The 17,778-nt window shown below is 29.4% G+C and overlaps 1 long non-coding RNA gene across 1 annotated transcript; it reads right to left on the bottom strand.

The window, feature by feature from the left end:
- Window positions 1-11,518: 11,518 nt before the first annotated feature.
- On the bottom strand, window positions 11,519-14,654 carry LOC126844857 (uncharacterized). The gene is made up of 3 exons (XR_007686633.1): window positions 14,575-14,654; window positions 13,317-13,402; window positions 11,519-11,626 (listed from the first exon to the last, which is right to left on the bottom strand). It is a non-coding gene; the product is annotated as an uncharacterized LOC126844857 (long non-coding RNA).
- Window positions 14,655-17,778: the final 3,124 nt, after the last annotated feature.

The raw sequence follows: 17,778 nt of genomic DNA, 5'->3' as shown, positions 1-17,778 counted from the left end.
AAGCTAATAATATATCTATACTACTTATTACAAAAAGACTAAAATAATATACAATGCATACAACGTTGGTTAGTTTGTGTTGCAGTTAGTACATAGTATGGTGATTAACTGATAAATCATAAATGGTAATTATCTACAATGAACCAAATAAACTCATTAGTTAGAAATTAGAATGAACTTTTAATATAATATATTATACTGATAGAATAAATTTAATAAAGCAATTAAACTACCGTACACATTATATGTTATACATTTAATAACGGACTAAATGTTAGATTAAGCAGGAAAGCTTTATTGTGACAAAAATACCATTGGTATAACTGTCATTTTCTCATTAAATTAAACAAAGTGTTTGTTAAATAAGAAAAATACGACTTTCCTTAAATTTTTCAACGTTTCTGCAATGTCATCTAATGAATGAGTTTTCTTAAAAAAAACATACACAATAAGAATTGTTTAGGTTTATACCATTGGGTTTCTTTGCAGAATTACTTTACAATACAATCAAATGGTAACTGATGAACTCAATGATGCCGAGTCTATGACAGTAAGGATATTTTTTTACAATAAGATAAAAAACACAATGTACCTTTGTATTGGTAACTTTGGTCATTACTTAAATTCATCCCTCCTTGTAAAAACTGCAGCCTTATATTAATGCCCCTACGAATGACGTCGTAAGGAACTTTGTAAATAAAATAAACTTGAACAATCGGAGCAGTGAAGCAATAATTAAATATCTTTAGAGTACCTACCGAACACATTATATGCTATACTACACGGTTATTCCCACTACATACATTTTATAACACAGGAACGCGACAACTCAACATCAATTGGTCCATTTACTTGTCATTGAACAGCGAAAATGTTAAGAAAATATTGTATTGTACGCTTTTTAAACATTTTTTTATCCCGTTTAAAAATCACTTAGAAAATTACTAGAACATTTGGGCAAATTCCTTTTTTTTTAACACGGCAGGTCTTTTTTAATATAGGTAGCAATAATTATTTTCTAAATAGAAGGTTTTTTTAAGGAGTGGAAATTATATTTTTTATATTAATACTGTGTTAATGTGACCAACATGTTTTTTACTGTTTTACAAAATCACATACATAAATAACATTGAGAATATTTTAATTTAAAGTTTCCTATAAAAAAACGAATATTCTTTAGAACTCAACGGGTCTTGTTACTCCATCTATATTGCTTTTTATAATAAAGAGGTTTCAACCAATAGGGAACCAATTTTATTTTTCAAAATAATTTTTTTTCAATTTTTTAATCCTGTTGATAAAACACAAAGAATATTCAATTTAGGCGAGTTCATAAAAACTTACATAGACTTTCGAGTGAAATAGATCTTAATTTTTTATCTATAAAAATGTTAATTTTACAAATTTAAAAAAAGTAAAGATAAGAAATCATGTTTTCAAATTCTAAAATTAATATTAATAACTTTTCACATTTTTTTTTTATTCCATTAAAACAAAGATTTTTAAATTATTTTGATAACTATTTGCAATCTATAATATTGGACTTTTTATTATAAAGAGTTTTAATATAGTAGGGTAAGAATTTTCAAATCAAATAAATATTTTATCAAACGTTTTTTCGGCGTGTCCACGTGAGTAGACGGTAGTGTTAAAACGGCTTTTATCTCTTTCATAATAACATTATGTATGTACGCCATAATAAATTTACAGTGTTCTGTTCACGACTAAAAAGGCCGGAGGGAATTCAATTTAAATACCAAAGGAAATCATTTGCATTTCATTATTGCAGTCACTAAGTAATCAATAACCATAGCAGGAGTAACCAATGACAAAATGTAATTTCATTTCATTATCCAAGTAGGTACAACCGTGTTTCCAAGGGATCGATTGTAAACTTTACTACGGTTTAAACATTATTAAAATCGAGTAACAGAGAGAAGAGCAAGGCATTTTGCTTAAACGTTGGTATACCGTAAAATCATGGGCGTGCAAATAGCAGTTTCCAAACCCCTTGCAATAAATTATACAGCCAGACAGGCAATTAATTGCAGTGAGTGCATACTCCGTTGTCTCTCGTGCACATTAAACACGACTTTGACAATAAGAAACAAAATGTCATACGCGTTATACACAACACACTTGACTGCCTTCGCATAAAATTCAATTATTGTATACATTTCAATAAACGTCTCTCACTTGTAAATATTGTACATTATGCATTAATGCTTGTACCTACCCTTAACGTGTCACAGAGATGCACTTTTATATAAAATAATAAAAACGGTTCGGGCGGTTTCCTTTGAACTACACAATTGTTAGAGTGCTTTTTTAGCGAACTCATTCATTAGATGACATTGCAGAAACGTTAAAATTTTTTTTAAAAAGCCATATTTCTCTTTTTTAACAAACACTATGTTTTATAGATACACCATTCAGAATTACTACATTGAACTTACAAATTAAGTAAAGTCATTTATTATTAATTGAAATTAATACCAAACTACCAATTATTAACATTACTGACAACTAACAATAAATCCAATTAACAATATTTAATACAGGGTGATCATTTTATCGCGAACCACTCAGAATCTCATATATAGGGCTTAATGAGAAATTCATTTTTTTTCATATTGTTTTTATAAAATGTAACGGAGTCACGATCAGAACTTGCTATTTTAGCTGAGGGTACATTCTTTTGCCCCTACTACTCTAGAAAAAATCAAGATTTCTTCTTCCGAAATAGGCATTTTGGTAGTTTATAGGTATATTTAATTTGTAGTGACTAAACTTGTATACTATTATTTTAGTAAAAATATGAAATAATAAATGTTTTAATAATATAATAAAAGAACTGATAGTAATGGAATGGCGATAAATTCAAAACAATGATAAAAACGCGTAACATAGAAAATTGAAAAAAAACTTTGTTTGTAGAATCCGAATATACAAATAACTAAAAATACCCACTTTTTGAGTTATTACAGTTTTGATCTAGGTGTGCAATATGCAATACTAAAAACAAAATAATCCCAAGACCAGTAAACTGCATATCTTATACCGATTTATTTTACAAACGTCTAATACTATTAATATTTAGAGCATTTTGCAAAAGTTTTATTGCAAAATTAAAGCTTACCTACCTTCATATTTTACTTTTTTTATAACAAGATGCGTCAGGCCGTTTTTTTAGATTGATGTTATGATTTTTTGTTTGTTGTTATAATACATTCATAATTAAAAAAATATACCAGTCTATAGACCCTTGACTATTCACATTGTAATATTTTATCGTATTCATCGGTCACTAAGTACAAACAAAGACTTGAATGAATTTTCACTAACAAAGCCACTTGTCGGGTTGTTTTTATTACTGATCATTAATGCTGTATATTATCATGCTAGTTAGGGATTACACGTCCATTATCCCGGAGGGTTTCTAGTATAAAGATATTAACATACTGTAACCTGTTGAATTCCATTACCATTGCATACTGCATAATACAATAATGTGTTGTGCAGTACTGTATGTATACAAGTATCCTCTTTTAAATTTGTGTATAGTCCTACATTATATTTATGTTATGATATGTAGGCATGTTCGATAGACAATTAGCCGACAATAGCCAGACAAGTGCACATGTTTTTGACTAGTAAAAAATAGTAGAGGTACATCGATGGGAAATATAATGGAAATGTATAAACATAATATCTTTTTGCTCGAAAATAGTATGCGTTATAAAAGTTGAAAATATAATAAAATATTTAAAGGGATACCGTGGTAACATATATTTTATGAACTCGTAAATTAACTTGTAAATGTATAAACAAGTTATGCTTACAAATGTTGGCTTAATGTTAAATTTGATTAAAAAGTTATTTATTCAATGCGCCTTAACAAATTATTTATTTTAGTGTAGAGGCTTCTTAAAACGTACCATTTATAAAATCAAGCTGTTCATTGATTCTTTAGGGTAAAAATGGAAAATATTGAATGCCACTCCAAAAAAGTTGTGTTTATTTTTTTCTAAACGTACTATCTCCTTTGTTGAATCCAATTTAAAGTTTACCATTTATTCATTAGTAGTTCATACTAATTACAAAAAAAAAACAAATCGTTCCATTTCTTAAGTACGTCATAGTGCACTTACGACTATAGTACCCTAGTAGGAAATGGAACTGATTATTAAATACATATTTTGTTTTTCACGGTCTGTGTATTCCCTATCAGTTGGAGTGAGACGGTTAATTGGATTAGGCAGCTTTGAAATTTACAGCTGGCTGCCGACCGAATGTTTACCAAACAGTCTGCTTTCAAATGGCCATTTCTCCTCCCAGTCTGTCGCCCATCCGAAAGGCCAAACCGCTAGTGCCTTATCTCAGTCAGCCACGTCTGTATTTTGAATAGTGAATAAATAGTAAATACCGTACTACATAATATAAAAAACAGTAAGTTTATATTTCGCTATTATTATATTTTATTTCCTAAGGCTTAAATTTTTGTGTTTGCCTGGATTTTAATGCGTATGTCTATACCATAGTTAACCATATATCGTAGTTATTAATTAAAATGTTTAAACCTCAATCCCTAAAACTATACTTGAAAAAGTGAAATAAAAAAAAATTTCTATCCCTTCTAGGTGAAAGGGTTTATGGTATTTGTTTGGTTTGCCAACGTTTAACAATTAGTACTATGTGTTCAAAATATTCTATACTTACACATTTTGAACTAATTGGACTTTTTTTAAAAAAAATTATGGAGCGCCGTAATTTTATGTGAAAAATTTCGTATTTTTTTTTTTTTGGGTGTCTTTCTCCATTTCAAAAGAGCAGGGATGAATATTTTATATGTTTGATCTGATAAAGTACAAAACCTTTTCAGCTCCGCATCAAAGTTAAATAATTTAAATTTGTTTCGTGTGTTTATACTTGCTTTACTTGATTCTATTAATTGATGTTAATTGAAATACTGATTGTAACTATTTCAATTAATTTGCTGCTTTACGAGTTTCCAACTTAAAGCACATCCAATGCCTAGTAGACGTCGTCGTTTAAATATTTGATTACTAAACAAGACAAAGATGTGCGGTGTCAAACACTACTGAGGCTTTTAGAAGACGGTAACGAAAAAGATCACTGAAAGGTCGCTTGGTATTATAAATTATGAAAGCATTTTTAGATTCCCAAGTAGTTTTAAGTACTTGGAGTTTTGCTTATAGACACCATAAAAATATCTTTTAACAAACACCATCTTTTTTTTTTTCAGTAAACTTTCTATAAGAATAGTTCAATCCTTAACCTCGTTTAAACTACAGCAGCATCACATATACATCATACACGTTTAACAATTTTTGTTTCATACAAATAATTTCATCGGGGTTTGTTTTTTCAGGTATTATTTTAAGAAAACTTATTATAAACGCTTTTGATGTTTGCTATAACGAATATAATTTTTAAAGATTTTAGTACAATATTAAATTACTTTCTCGCATTACAAGGAATTATTCAAATTTTATTGATTAAAAAAAATTCTATCATATTTTGCATGACCATATACACCAACAAATTTTACCGTATAGAAAAGAAATTAAAATTCTTTTAGCTTCAATGCAGAGCTGAGAAGGTATTGTACTTTATCGGATCAAAATTTTTAAATATTCATCACTGCCCTTTTAAAATGGAGAAAAACCCCTCCAAAAAATTACATATTTGTTCACATAAAATTACGGCACTCTTTTTAACAAATAATACTAATCGCTAAACGTTGGCAAACCAAACAAATATCATAAACCTTTTCTCCAAACTAGAAGGAATAGACATTTTTTTTTTCACTTTTTCAAGCATAGTTTTAGGGATTGAGGTTTGAAAATGTTATCGAAAGTAGATCTAAAATGGGACTATAAGTTTTCTCATCAAGGAAAACCCTCCAAAAAGGGGAAAATTACACTTTTACCGTAGTAAATTTCTAGGTTGCTGTGTGTGAGTGAATCAACAATAAACCGTTGTTTGAAAGTATCAGTAACATAGTAATAATTTATTATAGACAGACGATCAACCCTAATCGTACCTATCTTCCCTTATACCATAACACATATTCACAGGGTGTACAAAATACATGACCCAACCAACTGATAACGGAATATTAGAGGCTCTATCGGAAACTTTCGGACCTCTACCCGAAGCAATCAACAAACTTATTAATTTTATAAAGCAATCTGACTTCTGTAATTATTTATAAAAATTAACTATTATTTACTCAATGTTTCGCACTCTAATGTTTAATTGATGTATAATCAAATGATTATATTTTATGTTAATATAATCGAATGTAATCCAATGGCCGTTGCTGCCGAGGGTAATAAAAAAAATGAACAAAAATAAAAATTAATTAAAAACGGCGTCGTGGATTGCAATAATCCAAACTTATCGAATACGCTATGTGTAAATTGCTATTTAATTTTTAATAGCCATCCTCCAAAGTTAATCTTTAAAATATTTGTAATAAATTTGAATTATATAGATTTTATTTGATAATTTTATATAACAATAACTTTAAATCTAAAACTAATAATAATGTTAAATTCAACATGATTAGCTAAGATAATTATTTCATAGAGAACATATCTGTCTCATAAATGATAGTTTATATTGTGATTCTGGTGTCCCGAGAGGTTTGTGTAATATGTAAGAAAGGTACTGCATTTAAATAAAACCGTATTTGCGATGACGTGGTTTGAGTTTAACTGAAATTCCATAAGTAATGGTCTGACGTGTGCTAATTGTAATTGACGTAGTATCGTGATTTATCCTATCTCACAAATAGAACAAAGTATGAAAAGCCATCACTTTGATTAAGGTCTCTACTTCAAACTGTCACGCAAACTGTCCAACTTCCCAGACGTGTATTAACCAAGCATTAAATGTGCATACCTTTTAAAGAACATAACGCAAGAAATAATTCTTTGCGAAGGCTTTTGTTTAATTTTGACATACTCCTCGCTGTTATACCATTATCGTGTCATGACCATTCTTTTACACGGCCTCTGCTAAATGATTGAACGCATACGACGGTTTTAACTTTACCACAAGTCCAAAGTGCATGCTGTTTATTTTGCTATATAAACTGTGTGCTCTAGAAAATTTATTTGTATTTAGTTGAGATGAATATGCCAAGTTCCTTATTTAGAAAACTCAGAATTTCGTAATATGAATTTCCCTTGGCGAAATTTCCATTGTTAGAACTTATAGAATATTCTGTATATTTTTAGCTTTGATGTTTAAACTGAAAGTGTAAATTGATTCAATGTAAGATATTCTCTGAAATCAGTCGAGTTGAATAGTATAATACAGTGGTTCATCGATGCATACACAATTCCAAGCGTTATATTAGTATAGTCTAGTGCACCCACGTTAGAGTTGCGTCTTTATTAGATTTATATGAAGTATCATGGATAAAATACATTTTGTTGGTCGTAAGACCTACCATACCATAAACGTGTAACTAGTATTTTATTCAGATATTATGTACAACAATGTTATAACAATATTATGTTAAATATAAACTCATATGTATTTTTGATATGTATTTTTTGGTAAATTGAAGAAGTTACTCAGCGGCATCACCACTAAACTTGAATAAAATTATTTGTTAAAACCTAATAAGAACAGCGACAAAACATACTTCAATTTACCCTTCAATGGCCCATAATATTATATGACTTATCTGAGTTTTAAAAATTATATAAAAATTAATCAGATTATATTTAAAACATAATATTAAATTGATTGATAATGGGCTATGTAAAAAACCTGATACATTTTTTGTTATAAATAAATAAAATTATATTATCTCCGATTTTTCATTGTTTATTTGTATTACATTTTTTGGATTGTATTAATAATAAATTCTGTTTGAGTTTTTGAGGAAAGCGTTTTTAAGTTAAACATTTACTACGTTTTTCATTGCGCAAATATTTTACAACCAATGTGCCAGATAATGTAGCTTAACATACATTTCCATTCGCCTATAATTTAATATACCTATAGAATAACATTATAATATTATTGTTGTTTGCTATATTTCCCATCGATGTCCCTTTTATTTTTTACTAGCCAAGAAGCCTCTACACTAAAATAAATAATTTGTTAAGGCGCATTGAATAAATAACTTTTTAATCAAATTTAACATTAAGCCAACATTTGTAAGCATAACTTGTTTATACATTTACAAGTTAATTTACGCGTTCATAAAATATATGTTACCACGGTATCTATTTAAATATTTTATTATATTTTCAACTTTTATAACGCATACTATTTTTGAGCAAAAAGATATTATGTTTATACTTTTCCATTATATTTCCCATCGATGTACCTACTATTTTTTACTAGTCAAAAACATGTGCACTTGTCTGGCTATTGTCGGCTAATTGTCTATCGAACATGCTTACGTATCATAACATAAATAAAATGTAGGACTATACACAAATTTAAAAGAGGATACTTGTATACATACAGTACTGCACAATACATTATTGTATTATGCAGTATGCAATGGTAATGGAATTCAACAGGTTGCAGTATGTTAATATTGTAATACTAGAAACCCTCCGGGATAATGGACGTGTAATCTCTAACTAGCATGATAATATACAGCATTAATGATCAGTAATATAACAACCCGACAAGTGGCATTGTTAGTGGAAATTCATTCAAGTCTTTGTTTGTACTTAGTGACCGATGAATACGATTTAATATTACCATGTGAATAGTCAAGGGTCTAATAACAAACAAAAAATCATAACATCAATCTAAAAAGCGGCCTGACGCATCTTGTTATAAAAAAAGTAAAATATGAAGGTAGGTAAGCTTTATTATTGCAATAAAACCTTTGCAAAATGTTCTAAATATTAATAGTATTAGACGTTTGTAAAATAAATTGGTATAAGATATGCAGCTTACTGGTCTTGGGATTGTTTTGTTTTTAGTATTGCATATTGCACACCTAGATCAAAACTGTAATAACTCAAAAAGTGGGTATTTTTAGTTATTTTTATATTCGGATTCTACAAACAAAGTTGCATGAAACAACAGAACAAATTTAAATTTATCTTGATTATTCTCTAGAATATGGCGCTGTAGGTAACTTTTGTAAAAATGACTAATCACATAATTGCTAACTACTAAAACCATTTAAATCTTTCTGCCCAGACATCAAGCGGAGTGCACGTACATTGGTTGTACAAAACTGTTTTATTAAAATAATTAGTTAAAGTTTAATTAACAAGTTAAAGTAATTAAACTTGAAAACACTATTTTGGGGATTCCTGAAAAAGGTGTTTTTTTTGAGTTTCTACAGTTTTGATCTAGGTGTGCGATATGATATTTAATGTATACGTATTAATATATTGTTTTTAATCCTTTCAGAATACTTTATGGCATTACAAGGTAAATACAGCGTAGTTATTACTTTTTAATCTATATTTTTATGAAATAAATTCTTTGAGTTAATAAGCAGGCTTATTGTATAATGTTATTAAAAAAAGAAACGCTAGAATATGATAGTATACAAATTATATTTAAAGGGTACATATTTTATTTGCTTATTGCTAGCCTCGAGGGTGACTTTTAAAAGTCAAATAGCAACATCCGTAGATATATGTCGATTAATATATTACAAATAATACCGGGTCGATAACCAAATTTGTATTAATACTTTCTTAGTTTTTAGCGGTTAAAGTTATTGGAGACGAGTGGGGTGTACTGTTATGTTATTTTTATTTGTAAGATTATTTTAAGTTTAAAAAGGAAATTAAATATATAAAATTCTATCTCACTTTTAAAATTGATCCTTTAAAAGCACCCTTTAAGTAAAATGTTTACATTAGGTATCTATTAAATCTATTTTTCTGTTTATAATATAATATTATACAATTTTAATTTTAAAACATTTTAACTTAAAGAAATTATTAGCTGTCGATTTCATGAATGTTGATCGTATCTCTTCACACGAATTGTGAGAATTAAGTTATGTTTCGAATTTTATTTGAAAATATTTTTAATAATTATTACAATAACATATATGGAAGTCGTCTGAAATGAAACGTCTGAGATCCGTCTTCTACGGTTCCAGGATTAACAACGATTTAATTAAATACCATTCATTGTCGTTGTACTGAAGAAGAGCGCGAAGAATGTACATTGTACTGGGTAATGGAACTTTAATTACGCCCAAACGAAATAAAAGCGTAACCCTCCTACATTTACTTTTGCGAAAAACATAGGTATAAATATATATATATATATATATATGTATAGATGAATCATTGGAACATTACTGAAATTACGACAAAGGATTTTACAGCTCGTCTCATTCTCTAAAGTCTTAACACAAAACTAAGTTTTGATTTCAAGGAATGTCAGTTGCCATATAAATTCAACGAATGTACCGTGTACTATAATAATTTCACAATTCTCTTTTCATATCATACAACTAATAATTAAGATGTGAAATTAATAACGCAGTACGTAAACAACTTTTCTTCATAATATACAGGTATGTAAGAGAAATGTAATATATTGGAAATCCCTTTTGTATAGGTATTGCATTCCTTCTCAGATCACATGGATAATGTCGGCGAAAACTATGATATGCTTTTATGTTAATTATACCTCTTGAAAATGAACAATATTTAACAACCAAACTTTCATTTATTAAATTTGTTGTCGAGTTGTTATTTTTAGCAATATAAGCAAAATTCTAGTTGTAAAAATGAAAAAGGCTGCCTCGGATTAAAAAGGTTGTACAGACAATTATATTTATTATCAGGAAAGCGTTAAAAGTTTTAATTGCATTCTATATTACGTATACATCGCGAATACGAATTAGACGAAACAAGAATTTTACATACATTGTAACAGGTATAACTGAGGAAATAAAAAAAATCCAAGTGTGCCACGGGACACGCGGAAGAAGTTTAACTTAAGTTTTCAATGTGTTATTGACATTATTAAGTATTACTAGGTTTTAAATATTTGTAGTTGAATAAATTGCAAATATTGAATTATTTATTCAAGCCGATGCTCTCTTATACATTCCCCTTTCGTTTTTGCTTCATGTTTAGGTTGTATTTCATTTCTACTATCCATTATATACCTACAAGGGCTTGTATACAAATCTTTTCACACGTTTTGCTGCTTCGTTGTTATTTTATATGTTGTTCATTGATGTTTATTTAGCTAGCCCTACAATAGATTGTGGCTGGGTAATGTTTTAGCATAATGAAAATATATAGCTAAATCCTCGTTAAATACTAAGATACTGGCATAAATCAAATTGAACGTTGAAGGACAGTTGCTGACTTACACGCATTATTTAAAAATGAACAAAAATAATACAAATTACTTACATGTGTTGGCTTATAATACTGCAGGACTACCCCGGAATCGTTGCGGTATAAGCTTACGCAATGATTCAGGGGTAGCCCTGCAGTAGTACATTCGGTACGGATGCACTTCTGCCGTATTGAACTTTCTAGATCCCGGCAAGGAGTGTAACGTTTCTATTGTAGTCAGAATCACAACAAAAACTCTCCATACTCTATGTACATGGTGATTCTGAATTATCCTGTACATTATGATACAGTATATACGGTTAACTAATGCGTAAACTATAGGCGAACTGTAAAACTAAAAAAGTAATATATATATATATATATATATAATATTTATACGTATATACATATAAATAAAGTTATCTGTTTGTTCGGACTATTCTTCGAACTGCTACTCGAGTAAATCGGTTCAGAGTAAAAAGAGTTATCGTGTTTACAGACAAAAAAAAACACACATCTTTGTAAATTCAATACCTTCTCTTCTCCGCATTAAAGCTAAAAAGTGGTTGTTATAAGGTAAACACATTATCGTAAGAAACAAAATTTTTGATTAATTTTTTTTACTTCGATGTGATGGTAGTGTTTTCACTAATTGTGCAATTATTTGTATTTATTATTATTTGTTTGCTGTGTTTTGTTTCGGAACCTAGTTGTTTTTATGAGTTGGTTGGTTAGCCCTACGTGAACCCACATTAATGGAGACCCAAGTTTTAGAGGGCTTCCCCTCTCTCCTTAATGGACACATAGCTGGGACCAGTAAGGGGCTATTGCGATGTCGGTTCCATCAACACCGGGCGATGAGTTCGCCACTTTCCCTACGCCATTATCTACTGTAATCGTCCGCCTAGGACTTTCCGCCAGTAGGAGCTCGGGGCCCCGGGTTCGCTACACCCATAGTATAAAAATACTTTCCCCCGAGGGGTGTGTTTACGCTAAGACAGTTAATAGAAAAACATTAAGAGTATAACAAACCAATACACCAACTATTTATAGATTTTAAGCAGGCATACGATTCTATTAAGAGAAAATCGCCGTGGGAAAGCATGGAAAAGTTCGGTTTGCCATCGATATTGTTGAAAATGGTGAAAGTATGCATTAAAGAATCAAGATGTAAAATAAAATTAATGAAATTGAAAATAATTATTCAAAAGAATTCGAGGTAACAGTAGGTTTAAAACAAGGAGATGCCCTGTCACCGATGTTTTAAACATTGGATAGATGAACCCAACCAAAATTTCCAGATACTTGGGGTTGTAACCCGGGAAAATCGGCAAATGATAGGGGGGAATGAAGGAGACTGTATAGAGCAGTGATGTGCCTTAATGGGCTATAAAAACTGAAGAAGAGAAGATGATTATTATTTGTTTTATACTAAGTGTCTGTACCCACGATAACTCTTTAACCACTTATATATATTTTTTACCTTAAAATTTAAATTAAACAGCACACTATAATTTAATATCTGTTATAAAAAAATCGTGTATCCAGGTTAATATTATATCTATGTTAAAATACACACGTCTTAAATCTAAAACACGATAAGATCATGTTTTTATCGCTTTCATTCAGCATAATAAATATTTTTTATTTTGGGAAACAAGAATCAAATGATTAATAATTTATATTTAAACCGTTTATGAACTAAATAAGAGTTCATAGTTTTAACTATTCATATTTTTCTAATATTAAATGTGAATTAACATAAAAAATGTTTAATGGAAAAAATCCTAATTATGTAATTTTCGCTTCACTTATTTATATAAAAAATATAAACAAAAATGTATTAAACATTCCTTGTCACCGGTTTTAAAAAAGTTGGGTTTTCGTATTATAATTATTATATTTCAATAATTAAAAGTGGACATTTTGCAGTTGGATTTTTAAATAATATAATATTAGACTAATCAATATCATGTTACTTACATGTGCTGCATAAGTCGCTTGAACATAGAAGGTGTTGAAGATCTTCATCAGAAGATTTGAGCGCAGTTATTGCCATTTAAGTAACTCTAAAATAAAAAAATATATTTACACGTTAAAGTATTAACAATACAAGGTGAACACTTGATCGTAAATACTACATTTTTGTTAATCATAACAAAATAATACAACAATACAATTGGGGGGGGGGGGTTAATTTTTTGAGATTAAACATAATAGTTCTATGATAATATATTTTATATCATACATTTGTCTTGTCTCTATTTTATATCATAAACGATAATAACGATCAAGCTAGAGATGTTGGGTATAAGCATTTGCATAATCTCACCTACAGACTACTATTTATTATTGACCGACTACCGTCGACAAACGTTTTAATAATTGTTTTATTTTATAACATGTTTTTAAAAAGTATTCATATTTCAAAAAAAAATAGTTATCCTTTTTCATTTTTTGTAATTTCGAAACGAAAAAATAAGTACCACAAAAAGTCTAATCAACTCTAGTAAAATGATGGGCCTTATCATAAATAAAAACAAAACTAAATATCTAGTAATGTCCAGAGGTGTGGTAACAAATCAAACCTGAAAGTAGAACCATATTACTTTGAGCAAGTGAAAATTTTAAATATTTTGGAGTTAATATTAATGATAAGAATAATATGCATAACGAGTACAAATAAGAATAAGTGCGGCACTGTCGGACACTCGAATAGTCAAAAATTAAAAATATTTTCATTTTTTTCTTCCGTTATTTAATTATTGTTCCCTACTGATTACTAGCTACCTACTGTAAGCATGGTGCAGTTAGAGGGACACGAGGGCTAAAAATGTTTGGAAATATTTTTTAACTTCTCTGGACTTTTAAAATAGCCCTTAAGTAACAATTTAAATTTTTCTGAAATGTTGAAAGCTTTATTAATATTTCTTTCTAAAATTGTGCTACACTGTCTCAGTAACCAACGGCGGAGCTAGTTAATTAATATATTCAAGCTATCAACATATTATCTTCAACTTGGAACTCAGAATCTAGTGTAAACTAAAATGCATAAAATGTCAAATGTTTAGGTATGATATAGGATAAGGGCAAGAACAATGATTTAAGGCCTACTTTTAAACGTTTTTTGTACTAATAGTTTATTATAATATAAAAATATAATAACTGTACGATTAACCTTACGTTTGTTATCAGTAAAATAATTTAATATTTAAAAGATAAATTATATTGTGTTACTTACCATGTTTTTAGCTCCAGAGTTTATTTAATTCACGAAGGCAAACTATAAATACAAAATAATTCAAAAGTTAAAGCATGAACAGTACAAAATAAATAATTTATCGTTATAAATGTTTTCATGATAACAAATTAATTTTCTGACACTTGTGTGTCTTGCCCACGATAATTTTTTATATAACATTTCCAGCTAAAAACTATGGTATTTTTTAAAAATATAGAAAAAAATAATTAGGTAAACCAATTTTTTGGACAACGGTATATTGCGCCTATCAATTTTGTCTACCTGGAATATGTTGGTAAATTGTATAGGGTATAAGTGTAGTTTACAGATAAAATCAAAAATTAAAACGTACAATGTTGTAAATTTCCAAAAAATAAATATTGATAATGATTAAAATATTTGTTACCTATCATTAAGGTTTGTGATAAAACTAAATTTATCTATGATAATTTATGGAGTATAACATTATCAGACTCAAAATGGTAGTCTCCGATAGGAGACACTTTTCAGTGCCGTCAGACATCAAACAAAAATATAATAATATATGTACGCTTACGAAATGTTACTACATGATCATGTCGTTCAATACTTTAAAAATAAATGACACGTCATTAAACTAACGTCTACAAGAACTCTCCTCTACTCATTTGAGTAACTTTTGTTTTAAATTATTAAAAAATATTTAATACTTACAAATGTGACGACCTCTCTCGCAGCTTGCAAACGTACCACAAGCTCAAAGCTATTGGCTAAGGTCCGTGATCGCATACTATAACAACGTCAAGCGCTAAAGTCGGGCAACGGCGCAGCATACGTTTACCCGGCTATAGTAAACCATCAACCCTCCCTATCCCTCTAAACTATCTCTACCCCGGCAGCGGGAGATGCTAGGCGTACCGGACAGCGAGGATCAATGCAAAGCCCGGCGGCGTCTGCGAGCGGGGCAGAAGACGTGGTTGAATAAACATAGAATTAACATTAAAATTACGTATCGCGTTTTTCTTTTGTAAATAGTTATAATTGATTTCTCAATAAACGATTTAGGCGGCCCCGAGGTAATGCTTAACAGCGGGTTCCGGAGCCATTGTTCCTTGGCTTTTGTGGTTCACCCCGGAGGCGGCCTCGACGACACACTTTAGTCGCCTTTTACGACAGGCGTGTACACCTTGGAAGTATTCTTTCTCCCCTATCCACAGGGATAGTCTACGATTCAAACATAATTTTAATATCCGTTAATTATTAATAGAACCGTAAAGGATAATTGACAGGGTCATAGCCAATCGTGCGGTACCTTTATTAACTCATCGTTTGCGAACCCCGTTTAACAATAAACACCATTTGATCCTGCTCGCTGACTATAACAGAGTTTAATATTACGGTGCAGCTCTGTTTTCGACGTTACAAAGTCAACACAGTATGTTTATTTACAACTGAACCGTATAAAGTATAAAGGCACTGTTCCGTGGATATATTAGGTCGGTCGTGTGGTTACCGTCAACTATATAGACCGCTTAGCTAATTTAATGCATAATGTAGGAGCTGTGCATAATTAAATAAAATCTTTGACTACACAGTACACAGGTAAAGCTCATCCAACTAAAAAAAAAAAAATACCTTCTACGTTTCATGTATGTACTTTACAAAGTCTTGTGATTCCACACACCCCTAATTTAATTTTTATCTCAACATAAAGAATAAAGAAAATTGCTCAATTTTGGCCCTTTAAGTGCATTTTTGTGCATACCAAGGCGTATAATATAATACTTTTGTTGCACTATTTTTTCATTGCCAGATATAATTCGGGAACGCTTTAAAGTAGAAACATTTACCGTTCACGAGAATTTCGAAATTGAATCTGATACAATGTCCAATTTCTGTTTACATAAAGGCTGATTAGAATGTTTAATTTTTTCAATTGTAACTTTAATAACCAATGAATAAAACCCTAACTATTTTTAAATTAAATTTGCATAACTTATACCGATAAATAATGTACAGTATATTATACAGTATTAAACTGCATGTATGTAAATGGACGTGGTAGTTTGCATTACAAATCAATTGCCTTAATTCAATTAAATATGCACCAATGGTTCACGCATCATCGAATAAAGGGATTAAGCACATTCTCATTTCAATGCTGGGAATTTGCACCGATGCACACATAATGAACTAACCGCTCGCATATATTATTATGTATTTTTTTACAATTTTTAACAATTCGTACATTATAATATTGGAAGCGTTACTATACGCATAGCATTGTGCAAGATTTTTAACAATGGGAGTTCCATATTATATTGTTATAGTAGGGTAGCTGTAAATGTAATATTATAACAGCAAGTAAAAAAAAAATATATAGATTTTTTTCTCGATGGTTCACAATAAAAGAGTTGTTACGTTAACAAACGCGTTCATGCGAATTTTATTCATTTTATATTGATGGAACAGCAATTTTCTGTTAGAGAATTATAATACGCTTCAATAAAATCTGCAACAGAAATATTCTACAATAAATTAATACAAAGCAAAATGCAATAAATGCAACTTAGAGGTAGGGCCGGATCTATGGGGTCAAATGAGAGAAATGCGTAAAACTTTATCGACATTTTTCAAATCTAAATATGTGGATACTAAAAATTCAATCCTTCTTTTCAAATTTACGTTTTAAACGAAAATAGCAATACCATCAATAACGAATTAATTGAAAATAAATTGATAGCGGTGGCGTAAAATGATCATAGTCAATAAAGCCAATGTTTTCAGTATTGCAGTTTTAAATTTCCAGAGCTCAAAAAATAATTGGGAAGATAAAGTATAAAATAATGCAGATAAAAAAATATTGATCTTTAACTATATTTAATGTCAAGTATAATTAAAAAAAAAAAAATCAAATTTAATTATCTAAATTTTAGAGATAGTGGCTATGATCGTTTTTCAGTATGTAACATAAATATACCTATTTATCATGTAACCGTTCGAGGACTTGTATGAACAAACCTTATTATTAATATTTTGAAAACAAATTTTTTCCTAAACTTTTAGGTACATATTTTACTACATTTTTCAATATTTTGAAAATGTTGATCACCAATCCTTAAAGGCCAAAAAGAGAAATTTTTGTTTTTTTTTTAATGACAACATATGTTTTTAATTACACAAGTTTATAGACAAAAAATAAAAAATATGTTAGCGTTTCAATTT

The sequence above is a fragment of the Adelges cooleyi genome, unplaced genomic scaffold (genome assembly GCF_023614345.1).
Source record: "Adelges cooleyi isolate 19-005CV unplaced genomic scaffold, UGA_ACOO_1.1 ACOO_flye_CR_arks_rails_tigmint_CR_PRNA_651, whole genome shotgun sequence".
NCBI classification, from domain to species: Eukaryota; Metazoa; Arthropoda; class Insecta; order Hemiptera; family Adelgidae; genus Adelges; species Adelges cooleyi.
This window is presented reverse-complemented; position numbering and strand designations above follow the sequence as displayed.